The 24,555-nt window shown below is 42.4% G+C and overlaps 1 protein-coding gene across 3 annotated transcripts in view; it reads left to right on the forward strand.

The window, feature by feature from the left end:
• Cyth3 (cytohesin 3) overlaps positions 1-24,555 on the forward strand; it is an 81,723-nt gene that overhangs the window by 20,410 nt on the left and 36,758 nt on the right. The window contains exon 1 of one of the 3 annotated variants that reach the window (XM_051205375.1): positions 10,640-10,722. The exons of the other annotated variants lie outside the window; for them this stretch is intronic. The gene's annotated coding sequence lies outside the window, so the exon portion shown is untranslated. Of the gene's footprint in view, positions 1-10,639; positions 10,723-24,555 lie in introns of those variants that run through there. 3 annotated transcript variants of the gene reach the window in all.

A 24,555-nucleotide genomic window follows, 5' to 3' on the forward strand; every position in this document is an offset into this window, starting at 1 on the left:
ACTCTAGCATGATCACAGTAGAGGACATAGGGCACCAAACTTTCATCCCCCATGCACTCTGAAATCCTGATGGACAGGAAAGCTAGAAACAGCCCACAGCAAAACAGAGTAGGAAAAGATAGTGGGGCAAGTAGGGAGATGATGGTACTACAGGATAAGTAAATTCTAGATGCCTAATGTGTAGCATGGTGACTGTAGTTAATACTATATCATAGACTTGAAATTTGCCAGTTTTAGTTTTTATCACATGGGGTAACTGTTTGAGGTGGCCATGTTAATTGGCTTTAATGGCAATCAATTCAATATATATGTATATTAAACAGTTCTTTGAAATGGTATAATTTTGTAGACTAGGATGGACTTACATTGTAATTTAAGTGAAGGTAAACAAATACAAGGAAAGACCCTTTTGCAGAGGGGAGAGGTAAGCTGTTCAAAGGACCAAGAAATTACGTAAAACAGAATGAAGATTGTTGTTTTTTGTTTGTTTGTTTTAGATCTTTTGTAGCCAACATGGGCTTTGAATTGATCCTCCTGCCTCCACCTCCAGAGTGGACTAGGTGACAAGCTTGTGTCACCATGATGGGTGCGAGAATAGGGGTTTAGAAGAAGCAGGAAAGGTTGTTGGCAACCCCTTGCAAGGCTGTGCTTGGGCAAGGGTGGTGAGTGTGGGAATTGTGTTACACACAAACTGCATTAAAAAAGCCATCTGGAAGCTATTATGTCTGAATATTCACTACACTCTTCCCTCTGTTTTTTTTTTTTTTTTTTTTCCTTTTCCTCCTTAGTAAGGAAGGGCGTAGTTGATAGATACTTATTTTTAAGCAAACATTTCTCTATAAAAATCAAATTCCCTGTTTGGAGAAAAACTGGAACTTTCTGGGCATATACCAACAACCCAAATAAAGTTGTTTATTTTTATTTTTGCCTCTGAGTCTATCAGCCCTTTATTTGACCTTTTACCTTAATGGAAGGTAGTGGCTAGGCTTTGCTTATGAACCCCAAAGGTAATATACTTTCACACTCAAAATGCAAACTCGAGGGTTATCTACCGAGAGAACACACTTGACTGCAGTACTGAAGGATGCCACACAGTTTCATCTTACTTTTAAATGTGTACAGGCAGCAAGGATATCCAGATGGGTGGAAAAACCCAACAGCATGCAAGAGAACTTAATCCAAAATATTTTTAGAAAGAATAGCTGACTTCAAAAGAAACAATTGAGAAGATGGAAGAATACTTTGAAAAAATGATCATTGGCAACTTCCAGGGAATATGTGAATAAGTACTAGAATTCCCCTAACTTCTATCTTCCTTCCTTTTGAATCAGCAGCTTCTGATGGAAATGATTGAGGAAAAAAGTGAAAAGCTGAGTCATAATAGGTGGGGTCAGGGTGAAGAAATATCAGGGCCTGACTTGTGTTATTATGTTTCCCAAGAATTCAGTTCATGGCAGCAAGAAACAATGTAAACTTTGATATGGGTTCTGCTAATTTGGGAAGTAGGGGGAAAAGGTTGGATGATGGATCCCAAGTGACTCCAGGCAGCTAGTGGTGGATTTGTTCCTGCTCAGCAAGTAGATTCAGGAGCGGCTGGGCCAGGAGGCCATAGGACACATGTGGGCTCCATATGCTCAGAACTATTAAGGCTGCTGCCTTCCTGCTGCAGACTTTCCCTGGAGCAGTGGGCAGCATTCCAGCCACTTGGAGTGGAAACCAGGTCAGTTAGATACAGACACCAGGATCCAGAATCAACAGGATGGGTTTACTCAAGGAGACTCCAAGAGACAAAATGTCTGAGGGATGAAGCTGGACTACACAGCAGCACTTATGTGGTTTAGGTGTGCACAGCCCTCTGGATTACATGTAAGAGGTAGAAAAGCAAAGCAAAACAAACCCTGCCATTGGGAGAAAACTTGGACATGGATGCCATTTTCAATAATGGTAGAAACTACATGCTGCCAAAATAAAATGAGGGATAGAGATTTTTGTGATGTGATTCTGAAAAGACTGAATTACAGAAACTCAAAGTAAATTTTAAATAAAATATACTCTCTGTTGAAATAAGTGGATTAAAAGATAAAAATGGGGCTACCTTAAATGCCATCCTAGAGCCTTCATCCAGTAGCTGGTGGAAGCAGAAGCAGAGATCCACGGTTAAGCACTGAGCTGAATTCCTGAAATCCAGTAGCAGAGAGGGAGGAGTGATGAGCAAAGGAGTCAAGACCCACAGAAACAGCTGACCTGAGCAAGGGGGAGCCCACAGACCCAAGACTGACAGCTGGAAAACCAGCATAGGATCGAACCAGGCCCCCTGAATGTGGGTGTCAGTTAGGAGGCCTGGGCAGTCTATGGGGACCCTAGTAATGGATCAGTATTTATCTCTAGTGCACGAATGAACTTTGGGAGCCCACTTCCCATAGAGGGATACTCTCTCAACCTAGATACATGGGGGAGGGGCTAGGCCCTGCTCCAAATGATGTGACAGACTTTGATGATCCCCTGTGGAAGGCCTCTCATCTTCCCTGGGGAGCAGAAAGGGGATGAGATTGGGGGTTGGTGGGGGGCATGGGAACTGGCATTGATACGTAAAGTAAGATTGTTTCTAACTTAAATTTTAAAAAATGAATTAAAAAGATAAAGGGGGTGGGGTGGGGAGATGGCTTGGTAGTTGAGAGTGCTTGCTGCTCTTGCAGGGTTCCTAGCACCCCCTTCTGGTGGCTCACAACCACCTGTAACTCCAGGTCTAGGGGATCCAGTGCCCTCTTCTGGCCTCTGTGGACATCTATCTGCACACAGGGCACACAGGCACGTTTGTGTGTACTCACTTACACACACTTTGAAATCTTTTTTTTTAAAAGATGGAAAAGGCCATAGGCCAAGTTACAAACTAGTTAATTGAGAGACAGCACTATGAAGTGCAATGAATAAGCCAAGAGAAAGAAAATAATGCTACTAAATGCATTTGCAGAATTTTAAGCTCTTGGGATTCATGAAAAAGAAAATCAGCCATGTGGGAAGTTAAATGAGTGCTATGATCTAAAAGTGTTCTTGATACCAAAACAAAACAAACTGTAATCAGAGATACAATGGAAAAAGTATCTTTGAGTTTAAAGAATAACACCAGATGCTTTTGTATATTCAATGGGCTTATTCTGCACTAGTTGAAATTAGTGGAGAGAGACATATCCTGATGAAAAATTTAAGTTTTAAGGCTAACTTACTCTAATAAAAGACTTACTGAAGCAAGTGTGTGGGGGAGTTACTTAAGAAGGGAACATCGGGATGCTTTTAGACTTTGCTACAACATTGTTGAATGGAAAGTTTGTATCAAGAACTAATCACCCTAATGATTAGGGTGAAGGCAGCAGAAAAGTGCTCTCTGAAAATGCAGAGAAGATTGAACTGTAGAGTGGGGAGATGGCTCAGCCCATAAAGCATTTGCTTTGTAAACATGAGGATATGAGTTTGGATCACCAGCACTGATGCAGAGAGCCAGGTGTGGAGGAGGTGTGCATCAGTGGCCCAGTGCTGGGATTGAGATAAGCCTGGAGCTCATTGGTTACCCACTCTAGTCTGTGAGAGCCTGTCTCAAAAGCAAGATGGAGGAGTGAGAAGAAAGCACCCTACATTGACCTCTAGCTTCTGAATGCATGCATACCTGCACACATGCACATGCAAAGGGAGCTAGCATGTGGGCTTCAGTGGGAACTCACCCATCCTTGGACTAAAGAGTTACAGGCACCAGTGTGTTCTTTCTGTTCAAGGACAGGAGTGGGGTTCTTCCCTGCAATCTTTCTGATGCCATCTGTGAGTTTTTCTGTAAAAAGAAGCAACTTTTTCATAGATACTCAACTAAAGACTTAATTGGTGTGCCTGAAATCAGCTCCCAAAAAGCCTGAGACAGGAGGAGTACTTGTATCCAGCATTCAAGGTCAGCTTGGGGACATAATAAGATATTGCTTATTAAGGGCAAAAAGCCATTAATAACTTAAAAAAAAACGAGAAATGAGTTAAAAATGAGAAAGTCGTAGTATTAAAAACAAAAACCAAACACTCATTGAAATTTGAACACAAATTTCCAGGCATTGGTGGTGCACACCTTTAGTCCCAGCACTCTGGAGGCAGAGGCAGGTTGATCTCTGTGAGTTTGAGGCCAGCCTGGTCTACAGAGCAAGTTCCAGGACAGGCTCCAAAGCAATACAGAGAAACCCTGTCTCGAAAACCAAAAAACAAACAAACAAAAAAAGAAATTTAAACATAAATTTGTCTAATTATAAGCTTATCCATTAGAATAGGGGCTGGTTATCTAATAGCAATCCTATAAAGAGAATCTGAGAGCCAGAGACGCTGATAGAAGCTGGTCAATTGGTGATCTGGTGGGTCAGGAAATATTGGAAGAGGGAAAGGATCCAGACTTTGTTTCACTTTTGACATTGATAATTACAAAAATGTAGGTGGCTCATACCTTTAATCCCAGCGGGAGGCAGAGGCAGGTGGATTTCTATATATCCAGCCTGGTCTACAGAGTGAGTTTCAGGACAGCCAGGACTACACAGAAAAACCCTGTCTCTTAAAGCAATATAGAAGATTGAGAGTAAGATGAAGGCATTTCATATCAGAGGGTGAAAAAGAAATTTTGATTATGGGATCAGGTCATACCAGGCAAAAGTGCTGTGGCCTTGCTGCTCCCCTCCCCCACTACATCAGTTTGGAGTATAGTTACTTTGGCTATATTTTAGAAATTTTGTGTGCATACATACATTTTGTGTGTTCATAATTTTGCTTATGAAGACCAGTGGTCAGCATCAGACATCTTCCTCTTTTGCTATTTATTTATTTATTGAGACAGGGTTTCTCTGTGTAACCCCTTACACTGCAGCAGTATAATGGAGTTGTGTGACTGCTCCTTAAAAACACAAAAACAAAATGGGTGCTGGGGATCTGAACTCTTTGGTCATGCTTGTGCAGCAAGTGCTTTTCCTGGTGAAGTTAGCTACCCTGCCCTACTTTAGCATGTCTCCAAGCGGGTGCCTTTGTATGCAGGTTATTAATGGGAGACATGGAGTGTATTTGTTTATAATTTTGATCTAAGACTCATCCCAAAATTCTTGAGAGAGATTTTTAATAGATCTTTATGAATTTCTTAGAGGTTGGAGATGAGTTAGGGTATGAACACATGCTCTCAAAGGCATACTTTCTCCAGGATCTTGAATTCTGTAATAAAAAGAAATGAAGGGAGAATAGTGTGGGAGGTCCCGTTGCAGTGTTGAGGTCAGCAGGTGGGGAGTGAGGGTTTTGGGGGTCCTAAAATGTAATAGGAAGCCCCACTTGAAAAGAGAATCCACTGGCACTCTGGAGGCAGAAGCAGGGGTGTCTCTGAGTTTGAGGCCAGTCTGGTCTACACATCCAGTTCCAGGCCATCCAGGGCTATGCAGAGAGACCCTGTCTTGGGGGAAAAGAGTACAATTGTGGGTGTCAGGTATTGAGTGGTAATGGAAAAGAAGTCACAGTAATTTAACATGACTTAAGAAGTATGTAAAGTAATAGTTCAAAAAACTTGGAAAAATAGCAGTTATTTTATTTTCTTGGTTGCCCACTCTAGCCAATTGATAATCTCCAAACATGAAAGTCTTGTGGCATTTTACTACAAAGAGATGAAAAGGATAACCCTGTGTTTTCTGTAAGGCATTGGTCTGAGAGGCCATTGGGTATTCTATTTCAGAGGCAATAGATTAGAACCAGTGGTCTTTCCTCATTTCAGTGATAAAGTACCTCACAGAAGCAACCTAGGGAAAATGAGTTTGAGGGTACAGTCTATCCTTGCAGGGAAAGCATGGCAGCAGGAGTGTGAGGCGACTGTGTACGTTGCATCTACAGCCATGAAGCCACCTCTCTTTTTTTATGTCATCCATATTGTGGGTGAGTCTTTCTGGTTCAGTTAACCTAATCTAGAAAGTCCCTCACAGATATGGCCAGAGGTTTGTTTCCATGGTGATTTTAGATACTGTCAAGTTGACAGTGTTAGATATCACATCAACTGTGGAGGTTATTGAATTGTAGAGTAATGATTAAGACACTGCAAACTTGTGTTTGGTAAAGGGAAAGATTCCAGAGCTGTGGGCCCAGTGACCCTGGGCATTGTGGGTGATGATGTGTAGAGACTGGAGAGGATGGGAAAAGCCCCCTCTTTTTTTTTTTTTTTTTCAGACAAGATCGTGAGTAGCTTATGGTAGGTCTTGCCTTAGCCTCCTGATTCCAGAGACTTAACCCTTTTAAGAGACTTAATTTTAGAGCAATTTTAGGTAACAACAAAACTGAGCAGACTGTAGAGAATTCCTTTACTCAGTAGTCACCTTCATCTTCTGTCAGTGGTTTTATTTACTGCAGTTTCATTTTCTTCTCATGGTTCACCTTGGTCTCAAAATACTGAATAGACAGTTCTAGAAATATTTATTAGTTCTTTTGTTTGTTTGTTTGGGTATGGTTTTTTGAGGCAGAGTTTGGCTGTCCTGGAACTCACTCTGTAGACCAGACTGGCCTCGAACTCAGAGAGCCACCTATCTCTACCTCCCCATTGCTGGGATTCCAGGTGTGCGCCACTACTGCCTGGCATTGTTTGTTCATTTTTAGCAAAATATTAGTTTAATCAACTTCCATTACAATATGTTGCTGTAGTCAGCTGTTTTAAGTCTCCTAAAATTCCTAAATAATAAGGAATAAGGATATTTAGATATCAATGTAGGAAAATAAATATATATGCACATTGGTAGTATGTGCAGTTTTAGGTGTTTCCTAGAGGTCTTGGACATGTTCTTGAAGATAAGCAGGAGCTTCTGTACTCTGTTTTTCCCACTGTTAACACCCCATGTCATAGCAATACATGTGATAAAGTTCATGTGTTAGTCACCTACTGGTTGCTTTGACAAAAGTAAGGAAGAAAGGATTTATTTTGCCTTTCAGTTTGAGGAGTTTCAGTCTGTGGCCACTTGGCCTGGTGTTTCTGGAACCATGGTGAGGCAGAGACATCATGGTAGAAGAGCACTGGTGGAGGAAGGACAGCCCATCTCTCAAGAGCCACACCTCTCAGCCACCAGTTCTTCCAGCCAGGCCCTAGCATGAACTGTTAGTCTGTTGATAAAGTTAGAACCCCATGATTCATTCACCCCTCAAAGGCCTGTCAGCTGCCAACCCAGCCATTAGCCATGTGGAAATCTACACTGGTATATCACTATTACCTAAGGTCCATGATATGTATTGGTATGTAGTCTGCAAATCTACATGTGTACAGTGTGCACTTTTTCATTGTGTCACAGAGCAGTTGCACTGAAGGTCTCCCTTCCATTTCCTAATTCCTCCCTTTTCCCCACTCCTGTCTGTGTTACTGGGAGTGGAACCCAAAATCTACGCCACTGAGAGACATCCTCCGCTTACAGGGCTTTAAAACATGTTTTATTTTTGCACAGTAAGTATACTTCTCTGTATGTAGAGGTTATTTACATTCCACTGAACATTGCATTTCTTTACAAGGCATGCTCACTAGTGTACTTTATTAAACATGCTGCTTTCTTAGTCTTCATTGAACTTTGTCTTGGGTATTAGCAGTCACTTCTTTAATCTGACTATTTTTTTCTTCACCCTTTTTTAAAAGTAAGGAATTTCCTTTAATAGGAACTGTTAAGCAGTTACCTTTACTGGGAGGGTTATGCTTAATTTTGAGCCCCAGGGTTATTTCTTTTGACCACATAGATACCGATGCTAAAATTTTTAATGGACATGTTCTTAGGAAGCAATTAATTTAAAAGAGAACGCATCTGCCTCTTAAAATATTAATAGTTAATTAGTGTCCTGGTTGCTGCAGTCGTTTCTTCAGTTCAATGACAACCATTTGTAAGGGTGCTTGATAAAATTTAACAGTTGCCTCAGATAGTTACAATTTTTTCTTTTGTAAATTAGAATGTTTGCACAGAGCCAACTCTACTAATTTTTCATCTCAGGCAAATTGGTATGCAGCCTGTGTTCTAGCAACAGAGGGTAAATGCTTCCTTGAGTGTCATGAGATTCTTTTTTTCTTCTTTGTTTTGCCTGTCTTGTCTTTTCTGGAAATTAGATAAATTCAAGACTTTTTGGAGTAAGTGAAGACACATAAGTAACTAATTCCCACGAACTGTGTGGATGTGTACTTAGACCCATGTAATTAGCAATAACTATTATGGGAATACGCACTTCATGCTTGTGCGTGTCTGTGTGTGTGCCTGCGTGTGAAGGCTAGAGAATGATATCTCTTGTTTTCCCCTGTCAGTCTCCACCTTTTTAGTTTTTGAGATAGGGTCTCTCACTAGACCTGGAGCTTTCCAATTGGCTAGGCTGGTTGGCCAGTGAGTTCCAGGGATCTTCCTGTCTCTAGCTTCTCAGTGCTGGGGTTACATATATGTGACTTTTAGAACACCTGGCTTTTTATGCAGGTGCTGGGGATCCAAACTCAGATCCTCCATCTGACTACTGCATCATCTCTCTCTCTAGTCCCTGCACATGTTTTAAAGTAGAAATAAGAACAGAATAGATGAAGAGCTAATGCTATGTCTCCATTAGTGATGGCATATATCCCTCAAAAGTCATTTAATCCATGGACCCAAGCTGTCCTATGAAAACGAATGCAGCCCAGTTATGCTTTCTTCATTCCCCATGTGCTTTGAGTGCCTGACCCCAGCCATTCTATTCTATACTACTTGACTGTTAAGGTGGTTTGTGTATATATGAGTTCTGAGAGGACTGAAGCAAGACCCTGAGGTGCTGGAGTCAAATAAGTTTCTGTACCTCATGCAGTGTCTTTAAAACACACACACACACACACACACACACACACACACACACACACACACACACCTATTGTTTTATTATGTGTTTGGGCATTTTGCCTGCATGTATATATGTCTACCATATGCCTGCCTGGTGCCTACAGAGACAAAAAGGTGGCATTGGATCCTCTGGAATTAAGATTGTGGATGGTTGTGAACCGCTACATGGATGCTGGGAATTGAACCTGGGTCCTCTGCTAGAGCAACAAGTACTCTTAACCACTGATCTATTTCTCTAGATGCTTCACCTACTTTTAAAACATCTTTGTTTTAAATTGAATTTTTATTTTTTATTTTATGTGTTTGGGTGTTTTGCCTGCATGTATGTGTGTGTACTGTATGCATGTCTGGTATCCATGGAGGCCAGAAAAGGGCACAGGATCCCCTGAGACTGGAGTTAAGGACAGTTGTAAGCTGCCATGTTGGTGCTAGAAGCAGATTCCAGATCCTCTAAAAGAGCAACAAGCTCTCTTAACCACTGAGCCATCTCTCCAGCCCCTAATATACTATGTGTGTTTCTGTTTTGTATATGTATACATGTGCCCGGATGCCGAAGGAGGCCAGAAGAGAAGAGAGAATTAGATCTCCTGAAACTAGAGTCACGGTGGTTGCGAGCAGCTCCATATGGGTGCTGGGAACTGACCTCAGGTCCTCTGTAAGCACATCTACTCTTAGCCACTGAGTTAGCCTTTCAGCTTGTTTTTTGAGACAGAATCTCTCACTAAACCTGCAGCTCATTGATTGAGCTATGCTAGTTAGCAAGATTTGGAGAGCTCCCATCTCAATCTCCCCAGCACTATAGTTACAGATATGTTTTCATGCCTGTCTTTTTATATGGATGTAGGGTTCTGAACTCAGTTCTCATGTTTGTGTGGCACCAATGTATGGATGGAGCTATCTCCACAGGCTCCAGCACTTGGAGCTCTTGGGAACAATACTCCTTAGCAGGTATATATACATGTTGTTGATTGTTGAGAGAATAGGAGACTTTGCTTACTTGGAATTGGATTTCTGTCTTTGAGGGCTTTATAATGTGCTTGACCTTTAGATTTCCACAAACTGTGGAAATGAGAGTTGCAAGGTGCTGTCAGCTGTTTTATTTCTTGATGTGTCATTTAGTTTATCATTTTAAGGTAACATGTATTAAGTGGCTTCATTGTATAAGGAAGAGCTTGTGGTAGGTTTCTGAAAAGTAGAGTTAAACATTAGACTGTGGTTACTCTCAAGGTGCTCCATGATAGAAAACTGGCCCTACCTAGCTGAGATGTGGTTCTGGATTTAGCAGTGAAAAGCAGTCATGCACGCTGGGTTTGGATTCCTAGCTCAAGTGGTCCTTTCTCCTCAGCCTTCTGAATAGCTGGAACTTTTGGTATGTACTATCTTGTCCAGCTCCAAAGTTTATCTGTTGGAATCCTAGCACTCTCCCCTCCTCATGGCTGGATAAATGGCTTGGTAGTTAAGAGCACTTGCTGCTTTAACAGAAGGTCCAGGTTTGATTCTCAGCACCCATATGGCATCTCGTAACCATCTGCAACTTCAGTTCCAGGGGATTAAATGTCCTCTTCTGCCTTCCATGGGCATCTAGACATGCACATACATACATGCAGGCTAAACACTCACACACATAAAATAAATCTTAAAAAAAAATCCTAGCCCCCAAGGTGATGGTGTTAGGAGTTGGGGGTCTTTGATGGTGATTAGGTCATGAATGGGGATTAGTGTCCTCATAAAAGAGACTCAGAGAGTTGCCTTGCATCTTCCACCCTGTGAGGCCACAGCGCAAAGATGGCCACCTTGAGAGCAGCCCTCACCAGACACTGATGTTCCTTCTGGACGCCAGTCGTGTACCCTAACCTCCAAAACCGTGAGATACACATTTCTGTGGTTTCTAAGCTTAGTCAAGAGCGTCTTGTTAGTGCTTGTTAGTGCCCAGACAGACAGAAGGTGTGCAGGCTGGAGAAAGGGTAAGGGCATGAAATGGGTAGAAACTGCAACTGCAGAGACTGTGCTTAAAGGTGCAATCGACAGGACTTGGTGATGTGCACTCTGGGTGAAAGCTAGGGCGGGTCCAGTGTGGTAGATAGTAAAAACTTGAGCTAAGTGCAAGGTAGAAACAGACTGTACAGGACAAGGCAGCAAAGGGCTACCAGCACTTTGGTGTATGTACTGCCTTTCTTTGTGAAGATGTATGCTTTGTAGTTGACTGTTGTTAGTACTCAGATGACAGGTGAAGTTGTGACAGCATTGGGGATAATGAGGAGAAAGTTTAGAATGGAGAATGTGGATGACTGAAGAATGAAGTTTTGCCAGGAGTAATATTTAAAGTGCTTGGGGGAAAAACTCTGGGTTACTTGAGCTAGAAAGAATTTGAAAAGTCAGTAGAAGGATAGGAGAGTGGCTGGGAGTGACCAGAGGAGTTGAGGACTGCAGGGAGGTAGGATGTTCAGAGTGCCATATACCAAGTCTGGCACTTGAAAATTGGTGTCTGTGCCCACCAGAGTTCTTGGTTACAAATCACAGATGATGTTTGTTAACTTAAGTATGTAAGGGAGTCACTGGAAGAATGTGGGGGAACCTACAGGAAGTTTAGAAAGCGGTACCCAGAAAATTGACTAGAGGTAAGGGAAGTGGGTCCTAGTATGTTGATGGTGCTGGCAAAAGTTTTTTGTTTTTGTTTTTTGTCATTGGATTCTTTTTTCATCCACGCCTCCAGCACACGTTATGATTGGTCAGCCTCACAATAAGAGGTCTTGGAAACATGGCACAGGTCTTTTTCTTCTGTGGTGGCAGCTTGTCCATCATGACAGACCTTGTGATCCATCTGTCACTGTGCCCTTGATAGTTTTCACAGGAGCAGAGGAATAGCAACTCAGAAGAATAATTGGAGGGTGAGAGGTGGGAACACTGGCTTTCGTTGGCAGACCTAACCAAAGCTAGCAGAAGGCTGGGAGTTGGTCAGTCCTCTATGTACAAAGTTCTTGTGCATGTGTATGTGGTGGAGTGGGGAGTACTCGTTTACATTGGAGGATATGGAGATCAGAGGTCAACCTCGGTGTTATTTCTCATTGTCTAGCTTATTTTTTGTTTTTAAAAAATAAGAATCCTTTAACAAGACTTGGGCTGCCAATTAGGCTAGAATTGGTTATCAGACTGTCTCTACTTCCCCAGAGCTGGGTTTACAAGCGCATACCACTAGCACCTTCCCCCCACATCCCGTGCACCTCCTTTTTACACAGATGCTTAGTGTCAAACTCATTTCCTCATGCTTGTGGTGCAAGCACTTTGCTGACTGAGCCAACTGTACAGTCCTAGTAGGTCCTACTTGTAGGTATATCCAAGGTTAGAGGCCCATTTGTCTCCCGGTTTGTTTTGGTAATAACCAAATTGTGAATTTGCCTGGAATGGTTGGTGTTAAGGGTAGTGTTTATCAGAAAATTTTCTTCAGGGTAGTGAACTGGTGCTTGGGAGGTGTTTAGGAAATGTCTTAGTGAGATGAGTGCCCCAGGTCAGCATTGAATCCCTCCCCACTTTGAGAAGTTTTCTAGTTCTTAGTGGGCCCCACTCTGGAAGCTAACTTCCTGATCATGTTAATATCTAGTGTTCTTTTGCCCATGACAAGCTTATCTTTATGAATTGGTTAGTTAGCATTGAGAGAATGCTGGTGTGCCCCACCCTTTTTTGTCCAGCAGTTGCTACTTTAAAATGTGTATGACTGCATTACCTGCATGAGTTGACATGTGCCATGTACACACGCACCATGTACACAAAGGAGACTTCAGCGGTCAAAAGACCCCTGGAACTGAAGTTACAGATGGTTGAGAGCCACATGCAGACCTGCAGATCTTTTTTGATTTAGTTGATACCTTTTGGTTATCATGTCAGTCCCCCAAGGTACAGACTTTTCTCTAAGTCTGGTTGTACATTGGAACCGTATTTTTTTCTTTTTCTTTCTTTCTTTCTTTTTTTTTTTTTTTAAATTGAGACAGGTCTCACAGTCTAGGCTGGCCTTGAACTCCTTATCCCCCTGCTTCCAGCTTCTGGGTGCTGGGATTACCAGCTTTCCCTGTCATTCTTGCCTTTGTTTTTATTTTTGACTAGTTCTGTCTCTGTCATTTTCATTAGTTGCCTGGCATTCTTCACTCACTTCAAGCTCACCTTTCCTCCTTCTAGAACAGTTTTAGGTACTTTAGGGGGTCATGACTCCTTGTGAACTTATAGTTTATAGATGTTATAGTGTAGTGGTTCTCAACCTTCCTAATGCTATGACCCTTTAATACAGCTCCTCATGTTGTGGTGACCCCCAACCATAAAATTATTTTTGTTGCTACTTCCATAACTGTAATTTTGCTACAGTTATGAATCATAAATGTAAATATCTGTGCTTTCAGATGGTGTAGGTGACCCCCAAAGGGGTCATGGCCCACAGGTTGAGAACACAACAGTGTTTAATGTGGTTATAAGTAATAGCAATAAAAATGGCAGAGGTATTGACTTCCATTTATACTGTGAGCTGACTTGTTATTCACACTATGGCTTTTGAGATGGTTGTTCCAGTTGTATGGTTTTTCTTGGAGAGATATTTTCTTCCAGGTATGAATCCACTGTAGTGAAGTGAGATTATTGGGTTTTTTTTTTTTTTTTAAAGGAGTTTGAATGATGCATAGGCTGCTGCATCACCTAAAAGTCTACCCTAGTATGAGTGAGCATTCAGGTTGCTTGGCAGGCCACAGAGTCTCTAGCAGTCATTGCAGCTTGTATAATTTTGGGGAGGGACCTTGTGAATCTTGTAGGATTCAGGAGCTTCCTGAGAGTTGTGAATTTTTGTTTATTTCCTAAACCTTGTAAATTTCCTGAGTATTAATGAGCCCCCCTCCAGTAGGGAATGGTTTGGTTAGGAGGAAGAGCTATAAGACTAATATAAACCCCAGTCACTAGACCAGAAAACTGGAGCTTTATGAGATTAAATGAGCTGTATAAATAACCTTTATGACACTCCTAACGTGGAGTGGAGCTGTGGGTTCATTGATTGCTGGTTCTGGACAAGCTTGCTCTCTGAGCTAAAAGCACAGCTGGTAGTAGTGAGATACCACATCTTTAGAAGGCACCATATTTTTAAAACTAGAAGCAGATTTTTACTGCCTTTGGGCACTTAAAAGCTGCAGGGCTGCTCTCCTTTCTCTAGCTATAGCTGAATAGTCAATGGAAGAAACAAGTCAGTAGGGCATGGGGCTCTGCAGCCAACTTGAATATAACTGTTTCCTCCTTGGATTTCCCTCTGCACTTGGTTTGGCTAGCTCAAGTTTTACCTTCTGTTCTACTGTTTCAGACTGTCACTGGACAGCTGTTAAACATCTGTTACTCTGCTCAGAGAGCTTGCAGTTGTTTGTATCTCTACAGTGGCTCAGTGTATCCTGTTTGTGTGCACTTAATGCTTTCAGGACAAAGCAGTTGCAGAAGGCTTTATGTCCTTCTTGTCACTGCAACCTCTAACTCATGAGCCACCAGTAAAAGTGTCTAACAAAATTAGACACTCTGTCCTGTTAGATAAATGGAGGGAAGGGAAGATAAGACCAATGGAAAGAGGAAGTCCCCTATAAAGAGGTACTTTTTACATTCTTAAAAGTGAAGCAGAGTGCCTGAGTAGAGGGAATCCTTTTGTGGAGGGAACTGTGGGAGGCAGCTCGATTTCCAGAAGCTAAATGTTAAAGTTGAGCATTGGTTTGGCTGTAGAGAAGTTCCTTTGCTTCGACTTTTCGGGTTTAAAATGGTTCTTTTTTTTTTTTTTTTTCTCTCTCTTTCTTTTTTTAATAAGGTCATTTGAGGCGGGGAGTGTCCTTGCTCTCAGCCTAACTCTCTCAATGTGGCCTGACCCCTGAGTCTTACACTCCCACACAAATCAAGGACTTGATCCTTAGCTCACAAAGACTTTTCTTTTACAGCCCCTCTCCTCCCCCAAAACCTCCACATTTGGAGCTGAGTATTTAGAACAGAGGCCTGGTCAGAGGGTATGCTGAGTATGTTCTTCTGTCCCATGGATATGGGACAGCATGCATTTTGGATCTAGGAAACAGTCTTGTCTCTCATGATGTACTGTGCACATGTGACCTGACACTGGAAATGTCAGCAATGGTTTGAGACTGTTTGATAGAACAAAGAATCAAGACGGTAACTTCTGAGCTGGGGTGTACTTCAGTGCTAGAATGCTTGTCTAGGGTGTACATGCCTCTGGTTCAATTCCACCACTGGGGAAAAAAAAAGCTTCTTAGACCATTTTTTATATGCTCCTTGAGTTAGCTGTAAAAAACAAGCATTTTAGAATGTAAAAGAAGGGGAAAGTTCATGTATCCAGTCATTGCTAATTATGTGTGTGTGTGAGAGAGATTGAGGGAGGGAGAGAGATGTGGGGGAGGGGGAGATCCCACTGTGTAGTGCTGGCTGGCCTGCAACTCCCTGTGTAGATCAAGGTGGCTTCAAAACTCAGATCTCCCTATCTGTCTGTGCCACTACATATGCCACGACAGAGGGCTCTGATAAAAAAAAAAAAAAAAATTACTTATTTTTGTGTAGGAGTGTGTGTGTGTATACATGTTTGTGGGAGGGTTTCCACATGCCACAGTGCATGTGTGGGGGTCAGAGGACATCTTTGGGATGTTGAGGCAGGGTTCTGTTGTTGCTGTACCAGTTGGCCCCTGATCTGCCGGGCATTTCTGTCCTCTGCCTCCCAGCTCAGTGTAGGGCTGTTGGGATTACAGATATGCATCTCTGGGTTTTCATGTGGGTTCTGAGGATCCAAACTCAGGTTGTTAGGGTTGTGTGGCAAGCCCTTTTAACCTGCTGAGCCACCTCTCAGGCAATAATTATGGAAGTCTTAATTGGTGGGAATATTTCTCTTTGGGTTTCTAACCAAAGGCTTCTCATCTATGGAAAACTTGCTGCAGATCTTCTTCATGGAACAGCAGGACATTTTGGTTTTGACTTGTGTGGGAATGAAACATTTCCACTGACTTCTGGCTTCAGAAGATGTTAACTTCACCAGTCTGCTGTGTGTATTTCCTGGAATTTTTTTTCTTCTGTTTGTTTGTTTGTTCGTTCGTTCGTTCCTTCCTTCCTTCCTTCCTTCCTTCCTTCCTTCCTCCTCCGTTTCTGAGCTGTGAATGATTTTTCTGTAAAAAGCCTCTTCTGCCTGCCGCTTTGGGTTTAGCTAAGAGGGAGAGCCCTGCCCTCTTCAGCAGGTCCCTGCCATTCAGACTGCCAACCTTTCAGCCTCATTTTGTTCTGCTAGGAAGCTTGGTGTTCTGACCACCTTTGAGATGTTGCATTAGTAGCTTTCCTTTGAGGCTCTGGTGGAAAGCGAGAGTATGGAATGGAAGTGTTCAGAGGTGACCACAGGCTTCTTGAGGACTATGTCCTGAAGTGGCTGGAAAATCCTTGTGGCGTCTTCAGCCTAGACTGTGCACTTTACCTTCTTTCCTGGGTTTGAGATGAGAACCAGATGGGCTTGCCTACTGTGTCCTAAAATAGCACTCTCCTACCCCCACCCCAACATTAAATTCCTCAAGTGTTCCACCTTGTAGATGTTTGTGAGTTGGAAATGGAATGCCAGATGCTCTGCAGCTGTATCCAGTCTGCCTCAGAGGGAGTTGTGGTTTAGGCTTTCCCAGCAAGAAGGAAGCATCTTCAAGGCTCTTTAACTCAACTTACTGGGAAACATGGTTTGTGCTGGTGTGTGGATGTGTGGTGGGTGCAGGGAGGCACCTCAGTCTATTTGAAAACTGCTCAGATTCTTAGTTTCAGAAAGAAGCTGGTGGGCTTCAGTGTTTTGCTCAGTGGTTAAGAGCACTTAGCTGTTTGTCAGGAGGACCTGGGGCTTGAACCAGCATCCACTCAGCGGTTCACATCTGTAACTCCAGCTCTAGAGGATCCGACACTCTTCTCACCTCCTCAGGCAAGACACCCATGCACATAAAATCAGTTAAAAATAAATACAAAGAAGCAGGGGTTGGGGGGAGCGCTTCAAGATGGCTCGGTGGGTAAAGATTTACTGCCATGCCTTAAGCACCCAAATGCTGGAGGGAAAGTACTGATTCCTACAAGTTGTCCTCTGACCTCCATATGCATGCACACACATACATTCACTAGATGGGGTGGGGGAGCCAGTCATAGGGACAGTACGAGTTTGTGGATGTCACTCTCACTTTCTCTAACATTTCATTCTCCCTCCCCCTCCTCTCTCACACACTCTCCACCTGAGGTACATTTTGTTAGACTTAATGACTTACTTTATTAGGCATGTGTCAGAGGCCACTGATTAACACACATTTAAGATTGATTTCTTCTTTGTTTAAAGACAAAACATTTTTCTTGTCATGATAATCTGCAGATTAATTTTTTTTCTGAGTTTCATCAGAGCTTATCCCATAGTTTGCTCTTTGTGTATAAAGTAGTTTCTGCCGCATGTAATTGATTATGTGGTAGAGAATGTGTAAACAGCTTACTGGACATGACAGATTGTACTGGCTTGATTTGTTTTATTTATAGGCTTTATTTTTAGAAATTTTATATAGTAATGATGGACTAGTTGTTGGTCTAGACTTCTAGGGGTGCCTTTGGTATTTCTGTGTGTTCTAGATAGTTGTGTGTAAGCCTGGCTCTGGTGGAGTTCCTCAGACTGGGTTTTGAACTCTTAAACCTTAGTGATTGTCATGCTTCAGAGTCTCCCACAGTCAGCATTCTGGGTGTTCAGTCCCCTGTGTCCAGCACTGCACTGTCTAGTTTATCTGACGTTTGAATGCACAATGAAAGTGAAAAGGGACAAACGTTTGGAGTAGGAAACTAGGGGTTTTAGATTCTAGGCATCCAAAGCAAAAAAACCAAAACCACAACCCTATGTTTATTTATTTTGTCTTATGCATATGAGTGTTCTGCCTGCATGCATGTATGACTAAGAGAGTACTCAGACTCTTCATGTGTTGTTGGCATGTGTACCATGTGTTGTATGGCTGTACCATGTGCATACCTGATGCCTGAAGAGGCCCAGAAGAAAGTGTTGGATCCTCTGAAACTGGAGTTAGAGACAGTTATGAGCTTCCATGTGGGTGCTGGGAATTGAACTTGAGCTCTCTGGAAGAGAAGCCAATGCTCATAACTGTTGAACCATGCCTCTAGCTCCCCACAACCTGTATTTTAAAATAGCTCTATTTAGGTGCAATATACACACTATAACATTTACCATTTTGAGTGCACAGTTCAATGACAGTTACCACCTGTTTAGCTTTAGAATATCTTTATATCCTCAAAAGATCCCTTATTCCATTTGTTCTAAGTTCCCAGCCAGTCCACTTTAACGTAGCATTATCTTTTCTTGATTTATTTATGCTGTAGCCTGTATTGGTGATTCCTCTTTTTACTTGAATAGCATTCCAGTGTAAGTAAGGATATACAAAAACTTTTCAAAACAGGTTTATTTTTATTTTTAAAATTTTGTGTGTGTGTGTGTGTGTGTGTGTGTGTGTGTGTGTGTGTGTGTGTGTGTGTGTTGGGCAATTGTGAATATGTGAGTGTAAGTGCCTGGGGAGATCAGAAGAGGGCATGAGTTCTGCTGGAGCTAGAGTTACTTGGGGGAAGGGAGTGGTGAGATGCCTGACATGGGTGCTGGGAACCAAATTTGGGGCCCTCTGGGAGAGCAGCACATTCTTAACTGTTGAGCCATCTCTCCATCCCCCACCACAGCTGTTTCTACCCACTCATGGAATGGTGGATGTTTCGGTTGTTTCTAACTTTGGTTAGTTGAATGGTGCTTCTGTGAACATTGGTAAAAGTATTTGTACTCAGGTATATATAGAGAGAAACAAAATTTCTGGATGTTTAATTTTCTGAAGACGCCAACAAACTTTCCCACAGTGACTAGTACATTTTATATTGCCACTGGCAATGTAAGACAGTTAATTTCTTTACATGCTTGCCAGCACTTGTTCTTGTTTTAAAAAACATTACAGCCATTTTCTCTCATGCCTATGAAATGGAATGACATTGTGGTTTTGATTTGTAATTCTCTATGACTAACAGTGTTTGTTGGCATGTGTACATATTAATTTTGTCTTATGTGTATGAGTGCTTTTCCTGCCTGTATGTGTGTGTATCATGTCATGCCTGGTGCTTTTGGAAGTCAGAAGAGGGTGTCAGATCCCCTGGAACTTGGCTTCCAGATGATTGTGAGCCACCATGTGGGTGCTGGGAACTGAACCCAGGTCCTCTGCAGTGGCAGTTAGTGCTCTTAATCACGAAGCTATTAATTCCAGACACCACCTGCCCTTCTGCTGATTGTTTTCATATGGTCTTACTGTATATAGCTCAGGTTATCCTGGAACATGTCATCTTCCCACCTTAATTTCTATTTATTTATTATTTAACATGTCTATCCCAGTTCCTTCTCCCTCCCTCCCTCTCTTCCTCTTACCCTCTCTGCCCCCTCAAATGCACCCTGGCCACCCTCCCCTCCCATCCCCCCACTCCAATTCCACATGTAGGGCAGTGTCATCCAGGTAGAGTCATGTAAATCTGTCAAGTCATTTGAAGTAGGGACTAGGACTTCTCTCCTGTCTCTAGGTTAAGGCAGTTATCCCTCCATGGGGGATGTGTCTGCAAGGTCCTTTTGTGCACCAGGAATACATCCTGGTTCCACTGTCTGAGGTCCCTTAGACTGCTCAGTCCTTCTGGCTGAGACCCATATTCAGGGGAGCCTGAGTCAGTCCCATGCTGGCTTCCCAGCTATCAGTCTGGGGGCCTGTTAGCTCCTCCTTGTTCAGGTCAGCTGTCTCTATGTGTTTCTGCAACCTGGTCTTGTCCTCTCCGTCTACATCTGGATTCTAGTTTGACTCAGTGTTTAGGTATAGGTGTTTGCTTCTGTTTCTGACAGGTACTAGATGAGAGCTCCATGATGTCCACCTTAATTTCTTAAGAGCTGGAGTTCTAGGAATATGCCACTAGGCTCAGCTGTATTTCTTTCATTGTTCCTGCTTTTACTGTCATTAATAATGCACTGGTGGATCCAAGGTCATGTAGATTTACCTCCGCCTCTCTTCCAGGAGTTTTTGATGTTACACTGAGCTTAAATGACCTCTTTCAAGTTTATTTAATATTATATGACAGGTAAAAGTGTAACCTCTGACCTTTTTCATGTTGATACCATCATCCTAGCATGATGCAGTTTTCTTTTTTTTAATTTTATATACATTAGTGTTTTGACTGCATGTATGTCTGGGTGAGGGTGTTGAGTCCCCTGGAACTGGAGTTACAGATGTGAGCAACTGTATAGGTGCTGGGAATCAAACCCAGGACCTCAGGTAGAGCAGTCAGTGCTCTTAACCACTGAGCTATCTGTCCAGCCCCACCCCCAGGATGATTTATTGAAGAGACTATTGAAAATAGATTTTTCCCCCTTACATATTCTGATTACAGTTTCCTTTCCCTCTACTCCTCCCAGTTCCTACCCACTTCCCCTCCCATCCAGATCTGCTTTCTTTTTCTCTCTCTCAGAAAACAGGTCTCTAAGGATAATAATAAAATAAGGTAAAACAAAAACTAAAACATGGGAATTGGACAAGATAAACAAACAGAAAGAAAAGAGCTCAAGAGAAGGACAAGAATCAGAGACCCAAGGGGCTGGAGAGATGGCTCAGCAGTTAAGAACACTGGCTGCTCTTTCAGAAGAGCCAGCACCCACTTGGTAGCTCATACCTGTCTGTAACTCCAAGATCTGACACCTTCACACAGACCCACATGCAGGCAAAATACAAATGCGCATAAAATAAAAACAAATTTTAAAAAGGAGAGGAAGAACCAGAGACTCGCTTGTTGCACATTCATGAATCCCATAAAAACACTAAAAAATAGAAGCCATAAAATATACACAGAGGACTTGTTACAGACTGGTGTAGGCCCTATGCATGCTGTCTTAGTCTCTGTGAGTTCATTTGAGCTTTGATAGTTGATTTAGAGGACTTTGTTTGCTTAGAGCCCTCCATCTCCTCTGACTCTTACACCCTCTTCTGTAAAGTTTCTTAAGCCCTGAGGGGATGGATAGCGATGTCCCATTTAGGGTTGAGTGTTCCCAGGTCTCTCACTCTCTGCATAATGTTTGATTGTGGGTCTATGTATTTATTCCTATCTGCTACAGAAAAAAGATTCTCTGATAATGGCTGAGTAAGGCATTGATCTATGGATATAGCAGAATGTCACTAGGAGTTATTTTACTGCTTTTTTTTTTTGTTTGTTTGTTTTTTGTTTTTTAGAGCAGTGAGTAGTATTTGGTTTTATCCTAGGTCGCTGGGCTAGTCTATGGTTCTTTGTCACTCAGTCTTTGTCTAGTATGGCTCCATCTCATGGAGTGGGCCTTAAGTCAAACCAGATATTGGTTGGTTACTTCTGCAAGCTTTGTGCCACAAACTCTAATGACAGTATACCATTTAGATCAGAGGATTTGTGGCTAGCTTGGTGTTTATGTTTTTTTTTTTTTTTCCTTTTGGTAGTGTGCAGAGTACCTTTGTATACCAAAGACACTAGAACACAGGGGTGAAGGCTCTATGTAGATACCAGCCAACTTCTCCTTGTTCAAGGAGTTGTGTATGCGTTGTCTTCAGTGATGGGGCCATGCCATCAGATTGTGGAAAGCAACCGATAGTCTTGGCAACAGCTTGCATTGTTTGGGGATTCCTATGGGACCCCTATGTTTTACTTGCATGTGCGTCTGTACCGCGTATGAGTCTGGTGCCCAAGGAGGCTAGAAGAATGCACTTGATCCCTAGAACTGGAGTTATAGATGGTTGTGAGTAACCATGTGAATTCTGGGAACTGAACCCAGGTCCTCTGCAAGAGTAACAAGGGCTCTCAGTTGGTGAGCCATCTCTCTAGCCCCTTGTGATCTTTTTGTTTTTTGAGACAGGGTTTCTTTGTGTAAGAATCTTGGCTGTCCTGTAGTCGTTCACTTTGTAGACTAGGCTGGCCTCAAACTCACTGAAATCCACCTGCTTCCACATTCCAAGTGCTGGGATTAAAGGTAAGTGCCACCACTGCCTAGATGCCCCTTATGTTTTTCAAAGGAATGCTAGTATTTGTTTTTTTGTTTTTATGTTTTTGAGACAGGGTTTCTTTGTGTAGGCATGGCTGTCCTAGAACTAGCCATGTAGACTATGCTGGCTTTGAACTCACAGCTCTGTCTACCTCTGCCTCCTGAGTGCTGGAATTAAAGGCATGCACCACAACTACCTGTCTAATGACTAGGATTAAATAATAATGATAATAATAATAATAATTCCTCAAAATTCTTTTAGCTTCTGCCACTGATGATTCAAAATTCATGAATCAGAAGTGATGGTACATACCTATAATCTTAGCACTTAGGAGGCTGAGGCAGGAGGATTGTGAGTTCAAGGCCAGCTACAAAATGAGTTCAAAGTCAGCCTGGGCAGTTTAGTCAGACCATATTTCAAAATCAACTGAAAAATGAGCTGGGACTACAGGTGAGAGAGAGAGTGCTTGCCTCATGTTCTAGGACTCAACCTGCTATAGACTGTTTTTCCTCTTTTTTTTCTTTTTCCCATGCATTACTTAAATACTTTTGCAAATTTGAGTTTTATGAATATGCATTGTTTTTGAGTGTCTTTCTTTCCACCCTCACCCCTCTGTTTCAACAACAGGGTTTGATACAGTCCAGGATGGCTTGAGATTTAAGATCCTCTGTCTCTGTCTCCTGGCACTTGGATTACAGGTGTGTGCCACCATGTTCAACTTGTATAACTTTTTGTTAGCTGCTACAGTGGTGTGTGTGCATACGTGTATACATACAATGCACAATTATATGTTCATATGACAACTCTATTGTTGAGCTCTAGAAACTTATCACTATGTCCCTTAACCATTCCTAATTTATGGTACATCTATTAAAGTGACAGCAGGTAGTGCTAGAGTTTTCCCCCTTAGCACTGTCCTTGACAGGAGCTCAGGTAGAAAATCATCATAGTTAGGAATTCCACTGGTTCTTTCTAATACTCAGATTCCTTCCTGTCCCGTGCCCTTTCCCCTGGCCTTGGGGAGTTCTGCCCCTGGCCATGCCCTTTTCTTTTCCTTCATTTTAGAATGTTTCCATTTCCCTTGGCTCCCAAAGGATAATTTTGTCAGATCTGCAGTTGAGGGTTGACATCTCTTTTCTTTCTTTACTTGAAGAATGTTGTGCTACTTCCTTGGGCCAGGAAGGCTTCCATGAGAACACATTGTTGAGTGATGTCAGTGTCCTGTAGGTAAGGTATTCTTCTCTCTGGCTGGAAACATTAATTTCCCCCATCCCTCATTTAGAGGTATATTTATGATGTGTCTTGGCTTAGATCTCTGGGTTTATCCTGTTTGGAGTTTGTTCAGCTTCTTGAATTTGTAGGTTTATGGGGGAGTTTGTGCCAAATTTAGGAAGCTTTTACTCATGAAAAAATATTTTTCCAGCTTGCTGTCCTTGTTTGCATTTGTGTTGAGGAGATTCTCCATAGCTCTGTGGACTGTCAATGTCTCTTTAGCTGTGGAACATCTCCTTTTGGCTCCCTGAAGCTGAAGGGATCATCAGGAACTGTCAGACCCTGCTCACTGGGCCTTGCTCTATTGACTTGCGCTCCCATTGGAAATTGTCACCTTCTGTTTGGCAGCACCCCACAACATAGAGAGAGGCACAGATAATGAACTCAAAGTTACTGGCTGAGGATGGCTCAGCAGATAAAGTACTTGCTGCTTCATTATCTGCATCCATGTAAAAGTATATGTGTGGCACTTTGTATTCACATATGTGATGTGATTAGAGTTAGAGACAGGATGATCCCTGGGGGCTTGCTAGTCAGCAAGTCTAGCCTAACAGGTGAGACCTAGGTTCCACTGAACGATTCATATCAAAACGTTAGGTGAGAAGAGATTGAAAAGCATAGCTGATGTTGACCTTTGGCCTTATTGTCCACCTGTACCCTAGGACAGACACACAGACAGGTGTGAGTGCTCGTTCTCTCTCTCTCTCTCTCTCTCTCTCTCTCTCTCTCTCTCTCTCACTCACTCCCTCTATATCTTTAAGAAAGAGATCTTCCTCCAGATCTTATTTTCTTCACGTGTAAAGTAACTATGTTTATGTTGGGTGCATTTGCTTGAAGTTTTCTGTTTCTTACTAAAAGAACCTTGAAACCAGAGTACGGTGATCTCTGCCTGACTTTAGGGAATGTTCTCACCGGCAGCAACCCATGCCTTAAGTCTGCTTGTATCACAGGTGGGGGTTTTAAATTGCTTTAGGAAGTCTTGGCATTTCTATGTGTCCTTCAGGGTAGAAGAGAAGAACATAGTGAATCTCAGGGATCCTTGATTCTTCTCCCCCACCCTTTTCATTTTTCTTGCTTGAGACAAAGTCTCTATGTAGCCCTGGCTATCCTGGAGTTCAGTAGGTACACAGCTAGGCACAAGCTTAAAGAGCTCTATCCTGCTCTGCCTCCAGAATGTTGGGATTAAATATGTGCACCACCATACGTGGCCTGCCATGCTTAATTCCTGAGCAAGCAGGTTATCCATGCTAGTTATTGATGCTTTTTTAACTTCTTGATTTTTTTTTCATGCAGTTTGGTGAAGGTGTACCCAATTTATTTCATTTCTGAGGTCATTTGATACCCTTAGCATGTCAGGG

Source organism: Phodopus roborovskii, unplaced genomic scaffold (assembly GCF_943737965.1).
Source record: "Phodopus roborovskii unplaced genomic scaffold, PHOROB, whole genome shotgun sequence".
Classification (NCBI taxonomy): domain Eukaryota; kingdom Metazoa; phylum Chordata; class Mammalia; order Rodentia; family Cricetidae; genus Phodopus; species Phodopus roborovskii.